At 33.3% G+C, this 18,768-nt stretch overlaps 1 protein-coding gene across 11 annotated transcripts in view; it reads right to left on the bottom strand.

Annotated features, from left to right (window-relative positions):
* mub (poly(rC)-binding protein mub) overlaps positions 1-18,768 on the bottom strand; it is a 186,476-nt gene that overhangs the window by 115,264 nt on the left and 52,444 nt on the right. For 10 of the 11 annotated variants that reach the window (XM_073083942.1, XM_073083948.1, XM_073083945.1 and 7 more), the window contains exon 2: positions 7,862-7,887. The exons of the other annotated variant lie outside the window; for it this stretch is intronic. The gene's annotated coding sequence lies outside the window, so the exon portion shown is untranslated. The remainder of the gene's footprint in view (positions 1-7,861; positions 7,888-18,768) is intronic. 11 annotated transcript variants of the gene reach the window in all.

Raw genomic sequence — 18,768 nt, 5'->3', positions numbered from 1 at the left:
GTTTTACTTTTTTTAGTTTATAGTTTATTTTATTACTTAAAATTTAATATATTTAGTAATTATAATTGTAAATAACATATATGTAATATTTAAAATATATTATTATGTTACATTATCATTATTTTAATGAATTTCTGGTACTAGATTTTATAAAGTTGCTACAAAAATGTTAATTTAAAACAAGAACAAATTAAGTGTATTAGTCTGAAGTTCTTTTTTTTTTAAAACGTTACAACTTTTATTACAACTAGTCGTTGCAATTTTTTTATCATTAAATCGCAAATAAGCGACTATTTTTACAAATATAATATTGTAATGACACAGACAATGGTAAGGAGAGACGAGAAAACTTTAAAACTGGAACCACTTCATTTTTGTAAAATGTGTTTATGTTTCTCGTCTTTGTAACTGTAAAACTTATGTCGTTGCAACTGTTGGTAGCGAATCTCCAAAGGAGCTTTTCAGGTCTGGTTAACATTGCTTTCGGTGAAATAAGGCTTCCTTAACATAAGTCCGAGCTTTTGTAATACTTTTCTTCACTTTTCATTCGTTACAAAACTTGCAGCTTTGTTTGAAACGGAAAACTGTATATACTGCCTAGACAAATTATTTTTGACAATATGTAAAGTTACTACTTTGACTCAAATATAATATGAGTTTATATCGGAACATGAATAATAAAATTTTGACTGTGAAATATTGATAGTGTTTTACATAATAATATACACCGTTTACTTAAGTTACTACATGATTGCATAGCAAAAGTCTGATCTTAGTAGTTACATACAAAATACGCTTGAGATTATAAACATTTTTTGACATGTTTTAAATTTGACCGTTTTTTTGCTCTTTCGTGGAACAAATTACAGTTGAACTTGTGTACTGTGAACACATTATTTGCTTTGACACTGTAAACTACACTCTACACAGAACGCTATGCTACAATAACAGTATTCTGGGAGTGTAAATAAACACTTTAATTGACGTACATGTAAATAAATAAATAAACATTTAAAACAGTAATGGCATAGTAGATGTAATTAACACTGTGCAATCAGAAACTTTCATGAATGTCGTATTTAAAATAGAGTTTTATTATTTTATTTAAAATAGAGTAGATTTTATTTCCTATTTTGCTATAGTCAAAACAGCGACTCTTTTTAACACGCTTTTATTAGCTTGGGTTGAATCTATGTATGTATATAACGGAATTTTTGATTTTTTTCTATAAGCTTGATAAATTTTAAACTTTGTACACGTATCAAGAACCTGTGACAATGCAATAATTTGATAACGGTTTCTCATTATTATTTAAGTAGCTAACGAGCATGTTTGTAGCAACTTCATATATAACAGGGGCTCTATTTGAAGTTGATCACAGGCGCATTTCCGATTTTGAAGACTAAGGTCGCCTGTAATGTAAGCCAAAAGGCATCCACATCCTTCCAATGAAACGTAAGAACTGTCATACGCTAGAAATATGTTTTTTTTATAATATAGGAGTAGCAGACGAAAATGCAGTCCACCTGATGGCAAGTGGCTACTGCCGCCCATGGACATCTGTAATCAACCCCAAATATAATTAGATATTCCTACCTGAGGTCAACCACAGATGCGCCGCTACCCCTGAGGACCAAGCCTCGGAGTATATATATATAAGCCAAGTATATCTCCCTTACCACACCCTTCAAAACGGAACACAGCAGCGCCTAACACTGCTGTTATTAGGCAGAAATAGGTCGAACCACAAAGGGTTCTACCACCTTCAAGCTGTGTAGCAAGTGTAGCTGCGGTACCTCGTCAGTCGGTACCTCGTCAGTCGTCAGTCACTATATAACTTTACCTTACTTATCGTACTACATAGCATTTCCTGTTTAGGGGAGGTGTAAGTTTAACAATGGACATCTAAGGGCTAATGTTTAAATGGACAGACTAATTAAAGGATTGACGAATGAAACTCGCATCTAATTACCAGAGTTTCAATACAAACCTGCACAAAGGCTTACGTACATAATCGTAGTCCGAATCCAGCCACTCGATTGCATATTTAAATGGAGGCTCAAGCCTACCGTTTCCATGTAATTTACTGTGGAACTAAATGTTAAACTTTGACCTACAAGTTGTGTTCAACGTGCAATGGTCCATGTAGTGGTAGAAAATAATAAATATGGGGACATTGAAAATCCATGAAAAATATTTCTTTTTTTACTGTATGTCACGTATTGCCATCTCTTTGTCTAATAATAGTATACTTAGTATTTAGTATTTGCTTTAAATGAAAGAAATAAATTCTACATATTAAGTATTTTTATCTCTCTATCCAGATTTTTTATTTATATTGTAGTATTATTACAAATATGTGCTAAACAAAAGTATTATCTATAGATGTTGTGTAGATCTGGTAGTTCACCAATTTGATCCTCACAAAACCATACTGTACACGTGTATTTAATTGAAATTCTCCGATTATGGATGGATAATCGGGATTAAGTATGAAGCAGCTTTTGCTTAGTGTATTGCAGAGTTCAAATTTACAGGAAGATTTCACCACCGCCACATCTATTTCTGCCTACTAACAGAACTAGCAGCAGAGCTATGTTCTGTGTTGAAGAAAGATATAGTTTTCTGAGTATTCTAGCGGAATCCTTAGGGGTAGCGGCGTGTCTGTGGCCGACCTCAGGTAGGGATCTCATGTTATCTGGGGTTGATTATAGATGTCTATGGTCTGCTGAGTACTTGCTCAGTATTATTATAAAAAAACATGTCATAGTTATACTATTAAAAATAAACACTGTAAATGTCACTTGAAATCCAACATCATCTACATAATCTCAATCTGAACCATTTTCAACGTACCAATATCTGAAGAGGTTTGACATTTGCGGTCAATTTTGTACGTGTTTATCCCTTGACCCTTTACCGTGCGTTGTTCATCATGACTTACGGATTCTTTTTCGATTTTTTAAGTTTAAATAGCTTTAATTAAAATATACGCAAAAATAAGCTTCTGATATGCCATTATCTGAAGCCATTGAATATACCATTTCATTCTTCTTCTGTCGTATACTACTCAAACTATTTAAAGGTAGGTTTGAATTTTTTTAGGAATATCTATGAGTTTATTATTACACTTTCAGATTCGCTTGTCATCTAAAACGTTAACAATCTAAGAAAACTGGTGAATCAATTGTTATATAATATTAGTGTACTTTTCCGATGTTCGGAATTGCATATGCGAATTGAGTATTAAAATTATATATAAGTAGATATAAATGACGATATTTATCATTGGAAACACTAGCATTGCTAATAATTAAAGTCGACACAGAGTTTTGTTGCGCAAATTGTTACAATTATGTTAAAATATTACTACCATATAACATAACGATTTATTTGAACCGAAACTATATCCCAGGGAGCATGCTACTTAGTTTTAATACAGGCCTTTCATCACTTTAAACACAGCCCTTCTAAAAGGGTTACAACGTAATCTCAATCCGGAGCAATCCATATGCATATTACTAAAGGGGCTCAACATTTGCAGGCAGTTCAAAGCGAGTTATCCTTTGACCCTCCGCGCTTAAGGCCACACGTGATTAGACTACCATGTGTAAAGATTTTGTTTTGTGTTTGATAATGAATTGTTCTTGCTACTGTCCCGCAATTTTAAGTGGAATTGGAATGGTTACAATGAAATTATAACAGCGTTGTTCTATTAGTATCCCACTGCTGGGCACGGGTCTCTTCTCAGAGTGAGAGAGGTTTAGTCTATAGTCCACTACGCCTAAGTGTGAATGGTAGACTTCGCAATTTTGTCCCTGTAGTTCCGGGACCAGAATAGGGCTACGGTATCCCCTGCCTGTCGTAAGAGGCGACTAAAAGGGGTTCCCGGGTTTTCGGGCGGTAAAAGTGGGAGCTCAAACCGTCCGGCCCGCTGTCCCGGGAAGGACGGCAGTATGTGTGGTCGCATACTATCGTGTACACCAGACGGTGTGGCGAGCGGCATGCTCACCTGGGTGGAGCCCGATGGGGCAACGCGCTAAGAGGACTCCGGTTGCGTTCCTCTGGAGATCCCGGAGTCCTTTACGCAGCGCCGAGGACGGCCACCGAGGGTGTTTTGGGGTAAGAATCCCACATATTTCTGTGTCGCTCCCACGGCACCGGGTACCTTTTGAAGGTATCCCCTTTAACAAAGTCCCAGATATGTAGGTTTCCACACGAAGTTTGACTTCGACGTTAAAGCAAGAAAAAACTAATTTATAAAACGCACATTACTGTGACAAATCAGAGGTGCCTAGGACTGCATTCTCGGATCCTTCGATTGAGTAGCCGAGGTTGTAACCACTAGGCTGTCACTGTTTCAATGAATCCACTGATTCAATCTATCCAACCAATTCAAACCATAATCACGCAAAAAGCTGAAAACAAATGTCAGATGAAATATTGTTTCAAATTAAACAACATAGATATATGTACGATTTGAAGTGTAATAACGTGTTTCATAACGTTACTGATAAAAATATTTGTATTACTTCGTTTTTACTGTGAATAGAATTGATTTCGACAAAATCCCTCTTCATTATTCGACACATTTTCAACCGAAACAATAATTGAATCAGTTTATTCACGGCAGCACAAACATATAAATCATGTCGAAGTGGGTACCTAATTTATCAATATTACAACTTTCTGCATTATTGGAGTGTATCAATCGCATTATGATGGATTGTGAGAAGTTCCTCAAATATTTAGCTAGGCGTTGGTAGGCGAGTTTCTTTTCCCCAAAGACAATTTCCATAATTGAGCGAACAGGAGCATAAGCGAAAAGTTTCCGGTGTTCTGAAATTTCCCGAAGCGATATCTTATTTATGAGATAAAGAATCTTGTAAAGAAAGTAGATGAGTGTTGTACGAAATAAATTCTAATCGAACCTTAAAATTGTGTTTTGAAGAAAAATGTTGCACGATCAGGGTTTCGGCTTATAAGCATAAAAGCGTACTTCGAGTTGCGAGTGAACTGTTTAAGTACCTATTCTTATCACGGCGAGTTATGCTGTTAAGTTGTGCGATTGAAGGTGGTAGAACCCTTTGAGGTTCGACTCCGGCGGCACCACCGCCACACCTATTTCCACCTAATAACAGCAGTGTTAGGCGCTGCTGTGTTCCGGTTTGAAGGGTGTGGTAAGGGAGACAGACTTTTCCGAGGCGTTTCAGCTTAGTTCTCAGGGGTAGCGGCGCATCTGTGGCCGACCTCAAGTAGGAATATCTAATCCTATCTGGGGTTGATTACAGATGTCTATGGGCGGCAGTAGCCACTTACCATCAGGTGGACTGCATGCTCGTCTGCTCTTATATTATAAAAAAAAGAGTTAGTAAAATATTCAATGTCTTTATAGGCCACATACCCTTAATGGCAATGTTCACTGCGTAAAAATTTACTCGTTAAATTACTTGCGTAACGGGGTAAATTACCTGCTTATAGGTAAGTGTGAGTAGGTATATAAACTATGCATATAGCTCCTGTACTTCATTTCGCTCACGTATGCACGTAAAAGCTAGCCCTGTTTTATTTAAATCAAAGTTTATTACGTTTTAAACTTACTCATTATTTTTATAGATACGCTGTAGCTCGTAAATCAATTTTAAAAAAATCAATTAAAAATATTACACACAAGGTAATGTTTATTATACCTATGGTAAACGTCAAAATACTCAATAACTGTTATTTCTACTCTTTAGCTACCAGTTTAATATAAATACAATATTAATAGTAAACACTGAGTTGTGAATACATAATAAACAAACAACATGTTTCTACGATTTTCTTGTGTTTTAAATAAATCACATTCACTGATTTCACTTCACATTACCTTACAAATCCAGTTTTAAATAATACTCGGTAATGTTTAAAAAGTCCTTTTTTGACAAACTATGCCTTTAGCTACAGTTTTCCTAGCTCATGAACAAAATTTTAACGACACAAGTAATTGAAAAAGTTACAGCGTTACGGCGTCCGAAAGTTAAATGCGGAGTTAACGCCAACATTTACAGGGTTGGCTAGCGTGGCGCCACTAACGAGGCCGTCTCAAACAATCAGAAGTGAAGCAGAAATTGATGGGCTACGAACTCTGACGTCACGCACTTACCCTTGTCGCCTTAATTAAAAGACTTCACTCAGGCGTAACTCGCAATATTGGAAGGTTTGGCCTGAGATGTTGTCGACGCTGGATATTGTTCAAACATATTACCCAATTTCAGGTCCCAATAAGAATTTCATTTCTATTTCCAAACAATTTATGTTGGTAACTCCAATTTGTTCGTGCCTCTTCTATGTAAAAGTAATTTCGCTTTAGAACAGACTTGCCTGATTTATATAGTTGTATAAACAAATTTGCCTAAAATTTTCAAATAATTACCATATTCTGTACATCGTAAGTTTATCTGTTAGACATTAAAAAATTAAACATTTTATAAAATTGTCTTTCAGTCTTTAAATACAACTGAATACAAGTAAATACATTAATAACTGAATCAAACGTACATAATCTTCTTATCCATTTATTAATTAATATAAATTATCCATGCATTCATGCATACACATGCAATGAATAGACTATAGTTTCATGAAAACCACTTAAGCTTTGAACATTGTTCTAATTTAATTAATACGTGCTATATACAGCTAGGTCCAACTAGGTTAATCCCAATGTCTATGGAAACACAATAAGGACGCGAGGGCGATAGGTGGCTATTGACTGGTAATGACTTACGGATGGTAATTTAACATAGGGTTCATCAGAGCGTAAGGCACAGAACACGGGTCCATCACTCCACACAATGGATACTTGACGCATCGCTGCACGAGCTGTGCTTGCTTTATTGCTAAAACTGTAGAGGACTGAGCCTGATTACAATTTCAATCCTCTCAATTCAATAAACACGCTTAATACTATGTCGACGTTTAATACTATTGATTAGTGGTAAGGTAATTTAATATAGAGCTTCTCGAAGAGCTAAACGAACTCAGTATCGGTATTTGTATTTGACACAACGAAATAATGGTGTATGTCGAATATGGTTTGTGTAAGCTTCGTGCTACGTAGCACAGCGTAAATAAGAAGAAACAGTAGATAATAAGCATTTAATATTATGTACGTGTTATGAATTAGATAGAGGAAAGAAAATCTTTCTTTTTTTGTTTTAGTGGAGTGAATAAATTCCAACCATCTCATATAGATAAAATGTCATTGTAACTGCAACAATTACTAAAATACGTAATATTATGGAAAATTTACATGAGTAAAGCCAACCATTATCGCGAAATTAATAAAATATATATTTTAAAATACGACCGGACATCAACGAGTAGTGGTTAATTATATTATTAATAAAGAATTTTCTAATGGAGAGTAGCGACTTTTAAACTTTAGTACGTCGTACGCAAGTTCATTACAATGGATACTTAACCTCGTTTGCTGCATATTAAGTTGCACTTACGTACATGAAGTTTAGTCTTAAAACTGAATTTTACAAGCGTTTGATATGCCGTGAGTGGATTCTAACAAAGAACTTTTATAATTTCTAAATAGTTAAATTTTTAATGTCCACGCAATTTTATATTATCAACACAATACTCTATCAATAATATAATAGCATAAACTCAAATTTTAACAAAATATGTTTAATATCGATAAAATAATAAACAAATTAGGGTTTAATATAGCGAGACACTGCTTTCAACGCCGAGAGCAATAACCTTTCGTCATAATCCTTCCGTTTTATGCAATCGCACGCTTCCTTTGAATTTTTCAGTAAAAATTTTCATTAGCATGTCCATCGCATAAAATCTCTATTCATCTTACCTTTAGCGAGGCGACGGCGATTCAATCTGTAACAAAAACATATTTCTAAGTCAGTCAACGGGTACGTGACCTAAAAACAAATGGAAGGCAAAAAGGTATAGCTAAGACAAGCAATATACTTATCATGTCGTAAAAGTGAGTAGGTAACAGTTTATTGACCCTAAAGGCGTGTTATCGTTATATTTGCATAACGCCGGATATACACACGACCTCTGCTAGCACTAACCCTCTGTTTTTACGATCATGATATCCGTATATGGCCAAAGAACGGACTCTTTTCCGTAGTATTCTTTTCATCTATTCGTACTTGTTATTTGATAATACATCATACAGTAAATTTTAAAATACCATGTGTGTTAAATAAAGATGCATTACAGATATGTATAGCATCATCAAAACAAAAATCGTAGCAAGCTTTGGAAATAAATCTAGTTTTACTTTTTATTCTACAGTCTTAATTGAGTAAGATTAATGATTTATAAATAATGATTTGTTTCAACCACCAACACTTACGTGGTACAAAATAGTGAGCGCATCCTCACACTGTCATAAAAAAAATGTGAGCCGTCACGGGACGCCTGGCAGATGTGAAACATCGACATTATTTTGTAAAAGTAATATGCACAAAAGAACATATTGTGATTGGAACTAAATATGTCATAATGATAAAATAAAATATTACGATTTTTGTCCAGATAACGATGACTATTTATTGAATTCGATTGCGCATGGCGACGCGTCGCCACACCGTACACACTACTGCATATAGACTGTATATATATACCATCGTATAGCGTGGCGACGGCATGCGTCGCCACGCCAGAAATCGGTTTTACGTGCGGCTATAGATGTTTCACATCAAAATGCTTATTTATTTCTAGTATTGACTTATATACGTTGAGATGATCTTTGTTCTAATTCACGAAACCTACGACAGGGAATCTTATTATAGAGTTATGATATACTTATGCGTTATTTACATTTTAAAAGTAAATTTCACTCGTAAGTAAAACTTTTCAACTTCAATCCATTTATCTAGTGAAGGGAATACGCTAAGTTTCACTAGTTAATGGTAAAACTACGAGCCATAATATGTTATTAAAATTAAATTAGTATTGTAATTCAATAAATGTTCATTGACATTGTTTAAAGTATTGTACCTACTTTAAACAATGTCAATTAACATTTATTGTAATAAAACAATGTTATGAACACAATACAAGTAATTAGTTTAAGTGGCCAAATTAACAATGCGTAAAGCTTAATATATATAAAAGACGTTACAAAAGTTTGTAATTTCATAAATTTGTTTAAATCCTGCTTCAGATTCCGGTCTGTCACGCTCCATCGGGACAATAATCCTCGTTTGAATGTTAATTAATCTGAATTAATTTCGCTCAAAGTACAATTATCTAAACAATGGAGAAAATTCAAACACAATTTAGTTATTAGCGGCTACTTTTAATTTTACTTTTTAGAAGAGACGAATGAGGATGTAATTTTTATATTTTTTTTGTACTTCCATTTTAATAAAGAATTAATTTTTACGGTTAAATTACTGAAAGCTTTTAATCTCCATTAAATAGAACTAGTTTTTTTACATTCAGTTCACTTAAGACAAATTGTACGTACATTCGTACTGTACTACAGTTATTTTCTCTAAATTTGAATTCTGTTGGTAGGTGGTCCCTACAGCCCGTGAAAAATAGTCGATTACATCAGCGTTGTTGTCTAAGGATTAAGTTAGAATGTCCCTATGTGGGTATAAAAATCTCCATTATCGTATCCTAAAAAAGCTGCGCGAACGTTACTTATATGTAAGCACAGAGGAATACACTATTGTTACATTTTTATGAGTGTCTTCGTAGTCGAGTCACAGACAGTACCCTTACCAGGAGATTTTACGTTTCAAAAAATATTACTGTTTGGTATTTGTTTACGTATTTGTCGAAACGTAAAAACTCCTGGTAAGGGTACAGACAGGCCTATAAGTTTAATGATGATTAATTTTGTTATAGTCAAAGTTTGTATTGAAATTTTACGCAAGAAAGGCTATGGACGAGAACCATTTCATCATATTTAATAGTGATCGATCTGTAAATACTGTAGGAATTGAATTAGTAAGTGATGTATTAAAAGTTTGAACTCCCAGTTGATTTAAAATCTAGCGAAACTAATATTAATGAGTGATACGTTGCTAGAAAATATTGATTTAAACATTTATAGGCCTTTAATTTTAAGTCTTATAACAATATGAACGCAAATACTTTTTAATAAAATAATTAATATTATGAGCTTTTAACTAAATAGTGGAACATTTATTTTACAGAAATATTTATAAAACTTTTTTAAATATAATTGTAAGAATAATAATTCGCCAAGTACGAGTCGAACTCGCACATGGAGGCTTCCGTACTACCAAATGTTCATTATTTTAATTCATTTTATGATTTTAAATAATACTTAGTCATATGAAACAACAATAGATGGCGTTGGGGTGACGATGGGACGACGATTATACGTAATCAAAGTATAATAAAATTAAAATAAGTATATTAAAATATGTTTTACGGTTCTTATTTGTACTTATTATAATACCAATTATAGTAGTAAACGTATTGTAAAAATTTCAACCGTCTTCCTCGTACAGTTTAACAGTTAGATCGAAAAATGCCGAAAAAATCCGGTTTGTTGTATGGAGACCCCCTTGAATATTCAACTTTATTTTATTTTTAGTATTTGTTGTTATAGCTGCCACCATTATGCCTCCTCTGTCAAAATTTCATGTGTCTATCTATTACAGTTTAAGCGGTAGAGCCCTGTGACAGACGGACAGACGGACGGTTTAATAGGGTTCCGTTTTTACCCTTTGGGTACGGAACCCTAATAAACCGCTTTTTATTTCAATTAATCTTTTGTAAAGTTTTACACAGACCGGCGTTTGCAAATAGTCTTTATTACTCCTTTGAATTCACGATGAAGTTATATAAATGTTGACAATTATAATTATGTAAGTACTAGTCTATTGTTGGGTTGAATCCGTATAATCTATTATTTAATATTAAGTTAAGTAGAGGAAGAAACGGCGAAGCCATACGCATATTCGATGATATTGATTGTGCCTGAAGAAAAAACTCGTATGAAATGATTTTCTTTTCTGAAAGTTATATTAAGATGTATTTAAATATTTTTTCTTTTCTTTATGACTATGTAGGACGGCCGAAACTAAAATCGATTATGTAATCGATTCATGCTGTAGGGATAAATATTGTTTTTACATTTAAAAAATCTTTACCCTACCCGAAATGATTTTGTTAAAACAAAGTTTTGAAAATAGTAATGTTTTACGCATTTATTAGAAGTGTTTATATATTAAGAAGGCTTGATACACATCTTAATATATATTTTCAGACAAATTCACTGCTATGTGTATGTTGTACGTATATTTTATTACTTCATATGAAGAATTACACACTTTCCTCTTTTCCACAAAGTCTTTCTTTATCGTATACCCAAGTAGTCTGGATGGGGTCGCTACTTAAGCGATAAGTCTGCCTATTGTATACAATAACAGTTTATTATTGTAATTTTTATGAAATGTTGTTTTGTATATTTATGTGTAGGTAATAGTATTGTGTAGGGGTATATTTTCATAACAATACTTTTTAGTTAATTATGTTTAAAAAGAGTCTATTTAATTGCTGGTGAGCAGCAATGTAGCGGGAAACTATATAAAAAGAAAGAAGGATATTATGATTTTTTAGAGAATAAGATGTCATGAAATGAATTGTCAGAGAAAATAAATAATGGAGTTGTAATTGAATCTTTTATTATATAAAATAGTATTTTAGGAATAATGATTTTACAATTGTATTAACATTCACAATCTACTTAACTAACTAATATCGTCATTATTATTATTATTCGAGGATAGCCATAATGTAGTACGGTGGAAGGATGATTTATTAGCTTTTAAGCGCCTATTTTATGACCACGTTATTATTAAGTAATCGCCACTCTCTTGAATGTTATGCCTAAAAAGTAGAATAATAAATGACATTACGCTTTCGTACTTACTTGCTACTACTGATTTTTACTTTTATCTGACTTTTATCTTTTTTCCAAAATACGGTACAGGTTATTTTGGTTAATAGCTAAAAATAATGTTAAGGTTAAAAACATATTCGAAAATCATAAATAATATTAAAATAAGAAAGAAAAAAGAAGACCAAGATTAGTTTTTTTGAAGAACAATGTAGAAGTGGCCTTTAGGCGATGTGCATCTATAATCAATCCCAATCAGAGTCTAGCTTAAGTCAGCTATAGATTTGTTGTTATCCCGAAGAACTAAGTTGGAACACCTCGTATAAGCTTTTCTCTCTTATCATAACCTTTAAGTAGTTGTTATATAGCATAATAAAAACAGAGCAAAATAATAATCTTCTTAAATAAATTATTTTGATATCCACAATGAAGCCCTCTGCTTCAAAGATTACACTTACGAGTACTTACTATAAAATACTTACTTACTATAGAATATTACACTTACTTACTTTAAAGAAAATCCCGGTCATACAATTATTTTCAATCAAAAGAAACTTGGTTAAGAAATCGAGTCTTTAAAGCGTTTAAAATAAAGCTTCTAGCTACGCTATTGGCAATTACCTTTCATCGTGTACAATAAATCATAAACGAGTGAACGATAAAACAATCTTGTAGCGACTATCATTCATTAAGACGTTTGTAAATTATTTTTAAGGTGAGTACAACGAGCGAATAGCTAATGAAGCTCGCCATTCGGTCCTTTGTTCCGGTATTCATTACCTTCCATCTCAGTTTGCTTACAAAAATATGCTTTGTTCTCATTCACTCTCCACAAACAAACAATATCTCTAACAATTTTGAGGTCAAACGATTTCGTCCGTTGAATTTTCAGTATCATAATTAAAAGGGCAAACATTCTTAATTGCTCCGGCTATTGCCTCTAAAATAAATGTGCCTAGTAATTGTTATGCAAAACAAGTTGCAAATTACATAACGGTACAATTTCATAAGATTTGTGATTTGAATATAATTATTAAATACTAAAATAAATAAAATTATGTAGAATATGCATTTTAATTATTACAATTAATATTAATAGGTGAAGATAGGCTTTAATGAGATTATTAATGTGTGTTTTTATATATTTGTGCAAAAATCAATTTAAGCCAAAAGTACGTATTTGGCCAAAACATAATTGTTAATAATTTTAACAATCTGCCACCCATTCAATTCAATTCTCATTTGTATAGCTACTTATGCTCGTTAGTAAAAATCGATTACACCATTGTTTTGTCTCCCAAAGATAAATGTTAAAGACAGAAATTGACAAATTTCGATATTAGTAGACTAAAATCGGATGGAATTATTATTAACTAGCTGACCCGACAAACGTCGTGTTGCCATATAAATAAAAAAAATGTTAAGGGTGAACAACCCTTATCACTTAGGGGGATGAAAAATAGATGTTGGCCGATTCTCATAGATACCGGATAAGCACAAAAAAATTCATCAAAATCGGTCAAGCCGTTTCGGAGGAGTATGGCAACGAAAACTGTGACACGAGAATTTTATATATTAGAAGAGAAGATAATAGACGATATACTAGCATAATATGGAAACAGGTTCACGTGGTGAGTGGTGCAGTGTACCCAAAATTTTCACACATACATAGAGTGAAGATGTTTCTCGCATGGCTTCGTCGATACCTATACGTGACAACATGGTCGAATGAAATTCCGATCACAGGAGTAAACCACTGACTGTTTGAACCATTTGAGACTAGCAATGGCAATAAGATAAGGTTGAATCAAACCGCCTTTGATACTCCAATAAACAACAGATGCTACACGTAGACACTCTACGGAATAATTCGAATTGAGTGTAGTCATCAAGAAATAGGTAAAACACTTTATTCAATTTTATGGGCTTTTAAGTAGAAAATAATATTGAGAAGAAAATTAAGTAATAAATTAATATAATAATTATAATTAAGTATTAAATTGACTTAATTTTGTCGTAAGTGGAGAAGAGCGTAACATTAAAAATACATGCTCTAAAATAAGAAGGTAACGAAGGGCATATGGCTTTTAGTCATTTTAAAATAGAAAATCATTTATTAATTATTAAATCTAATCAGAAAACAGAAATCAATTCATTAAATACCTTTTCATGTTTATATAACGTACATTTTTCATCCTTCATAAATACCACTTAGAAAATCTTGCAAGCGCTTATGAAGCTATCATGAATTTTATTGATTAATAGCCGGGAGACTGAACTATCTCAAGGGGTTGATGTACACGGGTAAAATGGCTTCTAATATTTCGAATTGCTTTTACCGCAACCTACCTGGAAATGGAGATAGAATTGAATTAATCCCTAAGTGTCTGCTAGCGTCTCTGGCGAATAAATCAAACATAACGTACGATCTATAGTTATCTCGTAGGCATTTGTAAATATTATATTTTGTATGATATTAGTACTCTTGCAGCAGTGATAGAGCCTAGTGGTTAAGAAACTCGGCCTCTCGATCGAGGGGTTCGAGGTTCAAATCCCAGGCACGCACCTCTGATTTTTCAAAGTTATGTGCGTATTAGAAATTAATTATCACTTGTTTAAACGGTGAAGTAAAACATCGTAAGGAAACCTGCATACCTGAGAGATTTATAAAAAAAAGTCTTAAAGGTATGTGAAGTCTACCAATACGCACTTGGCGGGGTGGACTATGGCCTACACCTTCTCATTCTAAGAGGAGACCCGTGCCCAGCAGTGGGACAATAATGGGTTGATGAAGATGATGATGATTAGGACCCTTATAAATATCTAGATGCACATGGAGAATATGTGCTACTTATATCATCAGTGGTAAGCACTGCTGTGTTCTGGATTCTTCAGGATCCTACATCCTTCAGGGTGTAGCATGTGAGACGTACTTTTCCGAGACCGAGGCATTCAAGCTTAGTCCTCAAGGGCAGCGCCGCATCTATGACCGAGTCAGACCATCACCATAAAGACAGCTAGTCAGATCATTCGCCAACACTTACTATAACGAACATGACGTTCAGTAATGAAAAGAAGAAGAATGCAGATCGAAGGTTGAAGGTTCTAATTATGTACTTTTTATCATATTAATAATTAATGATGGAGGATAAAATTTAGAACTTAAATATGTTGTTTATAACACAAATATTTGTATTTTGTTATGTGGCATTTGAGTGAAGTACGTAGCTGTTCTTGGACTGGCGTGCCAAACTTAGCGCGAACTTGCAACTGAAAGTTATGAGTCAACTTGTACTCAGTTACAGCAAGTTTGAGCAAAGGTTTATTGCTGAAATGAACTGATTTAACAGTTTATACGAGCTCTTAGTGCGAATCCTTCAATATTTGTATACATGTTTCAGCGTCTAGCTCTTTCATAGAAAGTTGGGCAGTGTAAATAAATCTGGTTAACTTTCAGTCTTTAAAAGTTCGGTTTACAGTTCCAGTGCATTATACTTACATTTCGTAGTTTGAAGTTAGTCTAATTAGTCAAGTTTGGTAACTGTAATAACATTATTAGCAATTGAATTGCACTTTATAAACTCTTCGCATTTGTGTTACAAGAATTAACTTATCATAAAGTTTCTATGGTTATTAAATGAGTGTGAAGTGTGAATTAGATAAATAATGATTGTTTCAATTGAAAATAGATACATGCCTTTAAAATAATGATGTAACTTTATTTATGTGAAAAATAAATGTTGTAGTAGCAAGAATGAGCAATGAAACTTAATATTAATATTTCAAGACTTCTACAACAAAAGCCAGTTACATTATAGTTTGATTCTTAAAAAAAAGGTAAAGTCGTTAGCTAGCTAAGTAAAGTAAGTAAGGTAGCTAAGTATTAGTCAGAGTACAATGAACTTAATTCCAGAATGCAGTATTAGATAACTTCCAAAGAGAATCAAGTCAAACTAAGCAGCGAAGATTTACTTCAGTGGGTGGCTTTGAATACTCCGCTTTACCAAACTTCAAGATGCATACATTTCATGATAATATTATATTAATTAATCTACACTGTCTGTGACTAACTGAATTGTTGTTAACTAAGATTGGCTGAACATTACGCGGTATTACGGTATATCGTATATGATACCGCTCGAAATGCATATATATTAGTTAAATACACGTGAGATATGTTTCAATGTAATTTCATCTTTGCATTCGATCTTAAATCTTATTTGTAGTAATATAATCGACTGCTAGCAAATAATAGCTGTCGTTACCAAAGTCTCCTGTAAACCAAATTATACGAAGCGAACATGGAACTAAGTTTGTTAGGTAAAGTCATATTCACCACTTTATAGAAAATAAAGCTATGTAGGTCATAGATTAGTAAAGATTACTCACTCCTAACAAGAAAATGTACCCAGTTTTGAGAATTGAAATAGTTGCGTAAAAAAGTTTTGCCACGTCTCCGTGCTAAAATGTCCCTAAAATATTTGAAATAAATATTTATTTAATATGTAAATTACGCAGTATTAGTTATATATTCGTAAATTTTCTCTAAAAATGTTTCTATTTGTTAAGAATTCAAAAAAAGAACTTACTAATAAGCCGTTTGTGGCTTCATTCAATTTCAAGGCGGCGAAGTATCTTTACTAATCTATGATTTAGGTACTAAAATTTGTAAAGTATGTCAATATGATTATTGACTGTGTTATCTGAGTTAATTCGGTTTCAACATCTTTGCTTGCTCAGCTCAGAGCGAATATTAAGTGCATTTATAACATTTAAGTTAAACATGAGTAATATCAGTTTACCTTAAAGCTTTGCAAAGTCGTGTCTAATGGTTTACCTTCGATAATGTTTGAGTTTCCTTAATGACTTTTATTTTAATACTTATATTTTCTTTAAATAAATAGTATTTAAAAAAAGTCTAGTCCTTGTTGTAGGTATTGTTTGCCTCTTTCTGACCTTTATCTATCTTTGCTAATTCCCGGCCACTGCGAACAGCGAATCATTAGCATGCGCAATCAAACATGCACTCCACTTGACGATTACTGGTCACAGCTGTCCATAATTCTATGTATCTGCATTCCAAATCACGAAGCCTATCTAAAGTCGATCTCAATCGCGCTGCTGCTTCTGAGAATTAAGTTGGAACGCCTATATCTGAGTTAGAAGTGTCAGCCTTCGAAGCAGGGTATAGGAACTATATTTTTTTAAATGCAATGCTACGTGTAAATGCTACCAATCCAATAATTTTAACAAGTCAGATAGTAAGTCGAATAAGTTAAATTATTTTTTTCTTCTTCGTCTTGATGTAATATTTGACTCAAGATTAAATATTAACAAGAGTTTATTTCTGAAGCATCTACACTAATTTATGACGAGTCTCACATAGTTAATCAAAAGACAATAAAAATATAAACATACTCTGGTACATGAATATTTATATACAGAAACTTACGCTTTACTTAAATAGTAAAATAGACTCTTTTATCAGGTAAAATAATTCTATTCAACATGATCTCCAATTGTGTTAACAGATAACCGAATAGTCTGCAAATAAAGCGCTGAGAGCTCCGTGCATAAACTGAGTTGCGCTGAGGTGAGAGGATTAAGTTATGTGAGAAATAGAATATGGTTTTCACTTCTGCTTTTGTCTTTCATACCTTATTTAAATCGCTTGAGGGATGCATTTTTAAAAATCTTTTCGTAGTCTACGATGTGTAAAGAATTCTTCTACACATCTTGTGATATGTGACTAGAAACTGAAAGCACGTAACTTTCAACAACATTAACAGAAAATATAAACAGTTTTGTTTGTCTTTCCATAAATACGTCCAATCTTTGTGGTGTGCAGGAATTTCTACGTAGAAACCGTGCAGAATACGTACAAGTTGGGTCATCTAAAATTAATAACGTATGTTCCGAACGGCGTCGCGCCAGTAGCCCGCCCCGGGTTATGAACTAAGTGGCGTTAGAACGGTCAAACCTTTATGACGCATATTTGTGTAAAGAGAAAGTTATGGAAAATAACAAAATATTTTACTGTACTACTGTAATAACAAATATTAAATGTCAGTGCATCTTATTAATGCTATTCCGTGGCAGAAAAAAGAGAATAGGTACTTTCTGTAGACATACATATAAAGTTGCTTACAATGCTGTTTGATTTCAATAGAACTTTGTGATCCATTATATAAACAAAGTTATTTAATATAAGACATGGTATCGTGAATCAAAAATACTAAAACATCGTTACTAACTCTCTTATATTCTTAAATTAACTATGCTTATATAAATAAAAATATGTGGTAAGATTAAGTTTGGCTACAAGATGATAATTTCAACCATGAAGGCAATATGTTATATTTAATTAAATAACCATCCATTCCTGGAATACTGAGCTAAGGTTGCAAGTTGTAAATTTGTATGCGGTCCAATACAAGTTTGTACATTAAGCACAGGACACAAGCACTGAACACAGTCTAATTTGGGTGCACACAGACACTAATAGTCTCCGTGTTTAGTTTAGTAATTGGCACCGCATATGAGACACTGCAGCCGTTATAATATATAGCTATTCGAAGGTAGGTGTGATTTCAATTTAATCACGAATGGATTGCTTATTCGCATTTGAAGATGAATCTAATATAGTTCGTATTGTATAAATATTGTCCATGCGACTTCGGTAAGATATGGTCTGGTATTTACTGTAGATCGTGAATAGATCCCCCAAATGGCGGATCACTTCACCGGAGGTAATACGGTAGACCTCTTGAGAGTTACCCGGGTAAAGAGGGATACCACAAAATCTGTAAACCGATTCCCAGGGCATGAAAACGCCATGGAGTAGAACGGCCGCTTTCATCCAA

Source organism: Epargyreus clarus, unplaced genomic scaffold, assembly GCF_041222505.1.
Source record: "Epargyreus clarus isolate Ecla_fem2 unplaced genomic scaffold, WU_Ecla_fem_2.2 ptg000019l, whole genome shotgun sequence".
Lineage (NCBI taxonomy): Eukaryota > Metazoa > Arthropoda > Insecta > Lepidoptera > Hesperiidae > Epargyreus > Epargyreus clarus.
This window is presented reverse-complemented; position numbering and strand designations above follow the sequence as displayed.